Source organism: Corapipo altera, unplaced genomic scaffold (assembly GCF_003945725.1).
Source record: "Corapipo altera isolate COAL_440 unplaced genomic scaffold, ASM394572v1 75, whole genome shotgun sequence".
NCBI classification, from domain to species: domain Eukaryota; kingdom Metazoa; phylum Chordata; class Aves; order Passeriformes; family Pipridae; genus Corapipo; species Corapipo altera.
The window spans coordinates 6,308,944-6,316,945 of NW_020884887.1; positions in this window are offsets into that span (position 1 = coordinate 6,308,944).

Sequence of the window (8,002 nt, forward strand, 5' to 3'; positions counted from 1 at the left end):
CCGGGACGGCGTTTTCTCAATGGAGCGGAGTCACGTGGGAGGGGGCCGGGAGGGGGCGGTGACGTCACCCTGGCCGCGCGCCAGAGGGGGCGCGCCCGGCCCCGCTGGTGTGACGTCACCGGCCGCAGGCGGGTACGCGCGCGCCGCTGCCCCCCCCGAGATCCAGACACGGGAACGCGCACGGACAGACACACAGATGCGCGTGTATGTACACATACACACATATATATGTGTGTGTATATATATGTTTGGTTGGAGAAAAACACAGCATCATCCAGCCGTGTGCGCTCACAGCCCAGAAACACCCCCCGTGCGTGTCCTGGGTTGATCCCACAGTGTGGGCAGCAGGAGAGGAGATCCTGCCCCTCTGCCCCGCTCGGGTGAGACCCCCCTGCAGAGCTGCCTCCAGCTCTGGGGACCCAGCTGGGACACGGGATTGGAGTGAGTCCAGAGGAGGCACCGAGATGATCAGAGGGATGGAGCACCTCTGCTATGAGGAAAGGCTGAGAGAACTGGGATTGTTCAGCCTGGAGAAGAGAAGGTTGTGTGGAGACCTCACAGCCCCCTCCAGTATCTGAAGGGGGCCTACGAGGAAGCCCGAGAGGGACTGTTCATCAAGAACTGGCGTGACAGGACAATGAGGAATGGGTTCAACATGAGAGGGGAAATTTAGGTTAGATATTCTTCCCTGTGAGGGTGGTGAGGCCCTGGCACAGGTTGCCCAGAGAAGCTGTGGCTGCCCCATCCCTGGAACTGTTCAAGGCCAGGTTGGACAGGGCTTGGAGCAACCCGGTCGAGTGGAAGGTGTCCCTGCCCATGGCAGGGGGTTGAAACTAGATTATCTTTAAGCTTCTTTGCAACCCAAACCATTCTGTGATTCTATGATATATAACATACAAACATATATATACACGTGTATGTGGTACATGGGACCACAGGGACATGGGTTCCTGGTGGACTTGAAGTGGTGGGTTAAAGGCTGTACTCAATGACCTTAGAGGTCTTTTCCAACCTAAATGTTTCCCCACTGTGCCCTTTTTCACACTCATCCACCCAACCATTCACACCCCCCACCCCTGTGCCCACCACTCCCAGCCCAGGAGCCACTGGGCTGGGTCACTTCAACTGCTGGATCTCCAGGCTTGGGCTGGGGCAGCCTTTGTCCATCCCTCAATCCCCCCAGCACTGGCTGCTCCCCCCTTTCCCACAGAGATCAAGGGGACATAGCTGCTGGAGCAGCAGTGTGGGGGGCTGTCAAGCCTTGGGTGCTGCTGTGCTTATTCTCCCAAAATATATGTATAAAGGGACCAGCATACACATACATATATTTGTATTCATGCATAGGCATATATACATGTACAGACATATCTACACAAATATATATGTGTATACATATATTTGTGTATAATTATTATGTAAACAGATACTTGAGAGCTGTTCCCATCATGTTTTATGTGTAAGGCAGAAAATGTAGCAGACCCATGCAAAGTTAATTTTTCCCCACTGAGATCACCCCCAGGGTTTGGGGCTGCCCAGTAACTGGCAGCGCAGTGGTGGGAGGTCTCTTTTTTCCCCTCTTTGTTAGTGCATCAGCACTTCCCAAAAGTTTTCTTTTTTTCTGTGGATGACTGGCTTTCACCAAGACACTCGGGTGTTTCTTACTCAGGACTTCCAGTCAGCGCTGCTGCCACTTCCCCTGCCTCCCCTTCATGCCTTCCCTTCCTGCCTCCCCTCCATGTCTCCCCAGGCTTTCCATCTCCCAGCCACTCACTGCCCACAGCCACCGCTGTTCCCAGCACCTCCTCCCACTTAAGCCCTTTCCCCCAGCCCTTCCCCACAATTTCTCTTCCCCCCACACTGCCCTGCTGTTCCCAGCTGCTCCTTCTTCATCCCTTTCAGCAGTTTGCTGTTTTCATTTCCCCCCTTCAGAGGAGATCTCTCCATCCACCCCTCACACCAGGGCTCCTCTCCCAGTCTCCTGCCCCACCAGCCTCCAAGGCTTCCAACCATCACTCCTCAAACCGTCTGTCTCCTCCCCCACCAGTGTCCCCCAGTCTTTAACCACCTCAGACCAGCCAGGCTCTGTATCTGGTGGAGATCTCCAGGGTTTTCCATGTTCCCACAGGGACCAGGAGGAGGGGACACAGAGAAGGTGAGCGAGTGGCAGCTCCCGCTCACCCGCTGTTGCAGGGCTGTCTCTGCTCTGCTGAGCAGTGGGGTTTTTGCCAGAACTGCAGCCTCAAAGCAAATCTGTTTTTTCAACATATTCCTTAAAAATAAACACAGGATTGCACTTTTCATTCCATTTATTTATTGTTGTTCTTTTTAACAGTGGGTTGGAAACAGATTGCAAGAGAAACACTCATACGCTTTGGTGCTGGGAAATGACTCTGCTCGACCACACCGTCGCCCACTCTGGCAGCAGGACCCCCCAGCCATCCATGGTGGGTCACTGGGTGTGAATCATGGGGACCACCAGTTGGGCAGGTGACACATGTCCCTCCACTCCATGAGTGCACGGGAGGCAGGCAGGGACCACACCATCTGCCCTCAGATGCGCTCCAAAGCAGCACCTCAAAAGATGTGATATCACTGTTACATCATGCCATGACCAAGCTCTGGTGACCTTGCATGTCATCTGTCCAACACGAGCCTACACAGATGGTTCTAAGGAGCTGAACAGCAGGAATTCTCAGTGATGATTCCTTGCCAACTTTCTGCAGCAGAAGCCAATACAACAGATGGCCACAAGACAGGACTGTATTCATCATCTTTTCCTAGAGGAAATGGACCTCAGACACTGACCTTTCTGTAGGTCTGTACCCAGCAATCACTTCACTTTGCTCCTCTGGTGTGATGCAGGAGCGATTTAAGGCATCACCTGGCAGGAGCACAGGAGAGGGAAAGACTTGGCTGAGCCACAGCAAAGTAGCCCTGTGGGATTTTAAGCTGGGAACATCCTTAGAATCATAGAATCACAGAATGGTTTGGGTTAGAAAAGACCTTAAAAATCATCTCATTCCAGTGCTCTGCCACAGGGAGGGACACCTTCCACCAGACCAGGTTGCTCAGAGCCCCATCCAACCAACCTCTTTTCCCAGGGAACTTGATCAGGATGTTGCATTACTCCAACCTTGCACATTCCAGAAGCAGCAATGGGTGGGGAGACTTCCCTTGAATGCTTGGATGGAAACCACTATTTTTAATGTGCTAGTGGCACAGCACCATGTTAGTTAGTGGGAACAACCAGCCCTGGCTCACAGACACAGATATCCCTGTGCCACTGACAGGCTTTTCTCTTCTTGTCCTAAACCCTTCTCAGTGTCCTACACAGAAAACAAAGCTATAAGATAGAGATGTTTTTTTCCCCCAATTTGGAGAAAACCACCATGTCTGACACCTGCCCAGCCAAGTGACCATGTGCTCTCAATGACAACCACTTTTCTCATCATGATGTTAACCAGCATCGCACAAATGCTGAATATGAGACAGACACTGTGGGCCAGGTACCTTGGCTGCTCTGATCCAGTGCAGGGATGACATCCCATCTGTTGCACAAAGGGAATTTACCTCCACAACAGCGATAATTGCTCTTCGATGCACTTATGTAACTGTGAGACTTTTGAATCTGGTCTTGTTTACACCCAGTGCAAATCAGGAAGAAAAAAATTCATCACATGTGGCAGTGTGTACTTAGTCACTTATAATCCTGGACTAGCTATTTCCTTGCTTTATTTTTGTTTTCTTTTCTTAAATAAACCTGCCATAAGAATGAAAGAAAGGAAAATACAAAACAGGGCCGAAGTGGCTTTTAGAAGCTCTGACTGACTTGAATGACTTTCTTAAGGGTTAGCTTTCCTGCCCTAACAAAAGCCAGGAAATACAAAATTAACCCCTTCCTCCCAAACAATCCGTGTTTGCACTTGGGCCACAATGTCTTTGTAAGGGTAATAATAGAAACTTGAGTGTGAAGTGTGGGGGTGGGAGGTGATGCTTTGATTTAAGCAGATGGGACCCACTGCTGACTCCCTTTATCCCCTCAGGGTTTTAACGGTGTTGCTCTGCCAAAACATGTTCAAGTCCATGACGACAGGAGTGTGAGCCCTCACTCGAGGCATTACAGACTTCTTGGGAAAATGACTTCATGGCAATTTCATCATGTCCCAGCCGAGCATGTTGTCTTCATCTCAGCAGGACCCAAGACCTGCCTGGTTTTCTCCAGAGACCTCAGGTCTCCCAGTGCAACCTGGCTGATGTTTCTCAGAGGTAACAGAGACTGCAGAGACCTTCTGCACAGCCTGACACGGATGCCAATTTGTCAGCAGCTTGGTGACAAGTGTAGATAACCCGTGGCCTGGAACAGGCCCATTGCACAAACCAGTTACCCAGTAACACTGGTTATTCAGGTTTTTAACTAGTCACCCATGGCCAAAATCAAATGGAACAGCTCCAGCAAAGCCAGAATTACAGCACCACTGGACCTGACCCGAGCCTGGATCTCGCTGCCCTTGGTGCAAGTTTTGCCTTGATATGAAGTATCAAGCCTCAACACTTGAGACACAGAACAAAAATGCATGTGGGAACATTTGGAAACCGTGCTGGATGCATTTCTTCAGCATGTGTAACATTTTCTCTGAATTCGGTTTCACAACCCAGCATTTCCTTTTGTAAATATTTGGACAGATTTTACAGAGACACAGATTCATAAGAAACAGAAGGAAAAAGAAATGAAAGATACATGGGGATGGAGGGAAATGAAAAGGAAGGAAGGAGGGAAGGTAGGAAGGAAGGAAGAAAGGAAAGAAGGGAAAAAGAAAGAATGAAAGAAAGAGAGAAAGAAAGAAAGAAAGAAAGAAAGAAAGAAAGAAAGAAAGAAAGAAAGAAAGAAAGAAAGAAAGAAAAAGAAAGAAAAAGAAAGAAAAAGAAAGAAAGAGAACATGATTCAGAGATGAAAGGTCGCAGTAAGTAGCACAAACAGTATAGAATTACTGATGACTCACACTGCAATGAAAACATTATTTTTTATGCATTTAAATCCTGAGATTTAACCCTTTGGCCAGGGTTTAGCTGAGCTCAGACTGCCTCAGATTTTTCTTGTTGGAGTTGATGAGGTGGGGGAATGGGGAGGCAGAATCATCAGTCCCAATAGCTAGGGTTGGGGTCTCACTCCTGGAGAGACTGGCTGGAAAACCTGGTACATCTTTATTCCCGTGTGACACATCCAATGCATAAGTGTTACTTGCTGAGTGGAAAACTGTTGGCAGAGCAGCTCGAGTATTTCAACTGAGGACACATCCTGGATACTGATGTATATTGGAGAATAAGGAAAGCCCCTTTCTCTCAGCCCTGCCTAAGGAAATCTCAGCTCACTGCTTCCCTGCCTGCCCCAGACTGCTCAGTGCCTCCTGCTCCCAGAGCTGTGGCACAAGTGGAGACACAGGTGCTGGCAGCAGTGGGTGCCTGTCCTGCAGACCACAGTGGTCACTGCCTGGACTCCAGGCTCCTCACCACCAGCCTTTCCCTGCTGCTCTCAGCTCCTGTCACTTCCTGACGCTGCAGGCAGCACTACCCCTGCTCCTGTGGGCCCCCAGAGCTCTGCCTCTGCCGCTCGGTGCCGCGACCCAAGGCGCCCTGACGGCACTGTATGACCCCACACGTGTGGGTTTGCCTGTCACATATGGTTGTCATGGCCTGAAACCCAAGACACTTGGGAAGCTTGCAGCGTGGACAGTCCCCCATCCTAATTTTGCAAGTCTGCTCGAGCAGCTAATGCAAGTCAGAAGTTGTGCTTTCTCTTCCAGTGACTCACTGAGCTGCCTCGGGCAAGTTGCTTAGTGCTGCTTTTTAACATGATTACAGGCATTAGAGAGCCAGTCTGGGATACCATGGATTTGATATTCAAAATCATTAAATACCTGCCTCCAAAGGAAAATCTCTGGGAATTAGTGGCACTGATACAGTTCACAGCTCTGGGATCAGCTTAGTTGGGCAAATGGTTTAGGCAATTTAATCTTACATTTAATTGCCTCTATTAATCTGCTATGAATCATGCCTTGCACTAGGCATGAGGGTATTTATTCAATAAAATCACTATATTTGTAAAGTTCTCATATTTCAAGATGAAAGGTATTAGATATACAATAAAATATACTTATGGGAAATTATTCTTCCTACTTCTTGAGTGTGTATTTTCTCAATAACATCCTCTAATGGCTGGTAGGGTAAGGCAAGGCTTCCGTGGGAGGAGGCTGAATTTGAATTGAAAACAAATGACGTACCTCACACCAAGAGGCTGGGAGAGGCGTGTTCTCCTACCCAGAAACATGAGCTCTGGGTTTATTGCTTGTCATGTGATGTCAGCATTTTGTGGGCACAGTGACTATGTATGAGCTTCAGATTCCCAGAAGCACCCACTCTCATAAAGATTGAGATAAGAGCTGCTGAGGCACTGCCATTTGTATGTTGTTCTTGTGTTCTTATCTTTACAAAGAGATGAGGCTTCATAAATGTACGTGGCACATGTACACTCAGAGAGGCTGATTTTGAGCCTGGGATGACTCTGCCCATTAGGATGGAACAGAGCTGGAATGGGTAGAGCTGGAGTCTGGCATCTTGTTACCTGTCCTGGAGGGACCACAAACCTGTTCTCCACTAGTTATAGCTACATCTCTTCCCACCAGATCGTGGGTGCAAGGCTCTGTAAAGCCAGTGCAACCAGCTGCTGTAGGAAAGAGTTTCCTGCTCAGAGTCCTCACACACACTAACTGCTCCCAACTCACAAATAAATTTGGGTGCCTGAAGTCAGCTTGGAATAATATAGGGCTTTCAGGGCTGAAAGCCACAGAGCTGATGGAAAGGTGTTTCTGTCTCCTCCTGAAGTCCTGTGCTAAGTGCAGGAATCAAGGACCCAGAAGGCAGGTCCTCCTGCTGTACTCCCAATGCTCATCCGAGCCATTTCTGCCATCCTCCAGATCTAAATTTGTCTCACCGTCTAATGGCGTTGAAAGGGGTTATTTGCTGAGGGGACAGAAGGGGAGGATGCAACAGCAAAAGCAACTGGAAACTCTCTGAAATAAAGTGAGATTTCTGTTATCAAAAGCCATGATTCCTGCATTCTTGGACTATGGAGTAACTCAGTGTGGGGACCCAGGAGTCCAGGAGTGACACTTCATAAAAATCGATGTTAAAATACAAAGAAACTTTACATTGCACATGCTCCAAATGAGTCCCTTTGTTACTCATGTATCTTTTTCTGCACTTTCTTAGTATGAGCTCCCAAGGTGTTTATAGCCAATCTTTGTATTTAGTTTCTAACTGTTAAAAAATACCCCCATATTGTTAATTACAGACCCGCTTATTCATTTTCTGCTGTGCAGTTTGTGAAAATGTTTGCAATATGACATGATTCTCTCATGTGATAGAGTGAGGTGATGTTTGTGTGTAATAGCGGTTAGTGAAAACACAGCGTTAGTCATAGGGGAGAATAACACTTAACTGTTTAGAATATGAAAACCTTTAGGCTGTGGAAAAAGCCAAACTTTGGCCCACTGTGTTGTTTTCAGAATTACATGAGAACACACAGGGCAGAGTGACTCACAGTGTAGCGTCCTCTCAGTGTCACTGGAGTGGGATAGGGCATGATATCCAGGGCAGGAATCTAATGATCCATTTCTTTGTCCATGAAATGCCTTGTCACGACCACCCACGACCCTCCCACGCTGCTCATGGCCCACCTGACTCCATTAAATTTGGTACTGAGCTGATCTTGTTGCCTTGCTGTGAAACCTTCAGGTGAGTCCATCGAGTGTTTGTTCTGCCCTTCTCCAGTGTGCTGGACAAACTGTTTCTTGGTGGGGATGAACGAGGAGTGAGGTCATTCAGCAGCATTGGCTCAAGTGAATTTGCCCAAACATGGGATGTTTCTCCCTGGGGGTGGCCACACGTGTGGACAGACGCCCTGTGGCTCTTGGAGCCTGTCACAAGCTGTGATTTCACCTCGGCT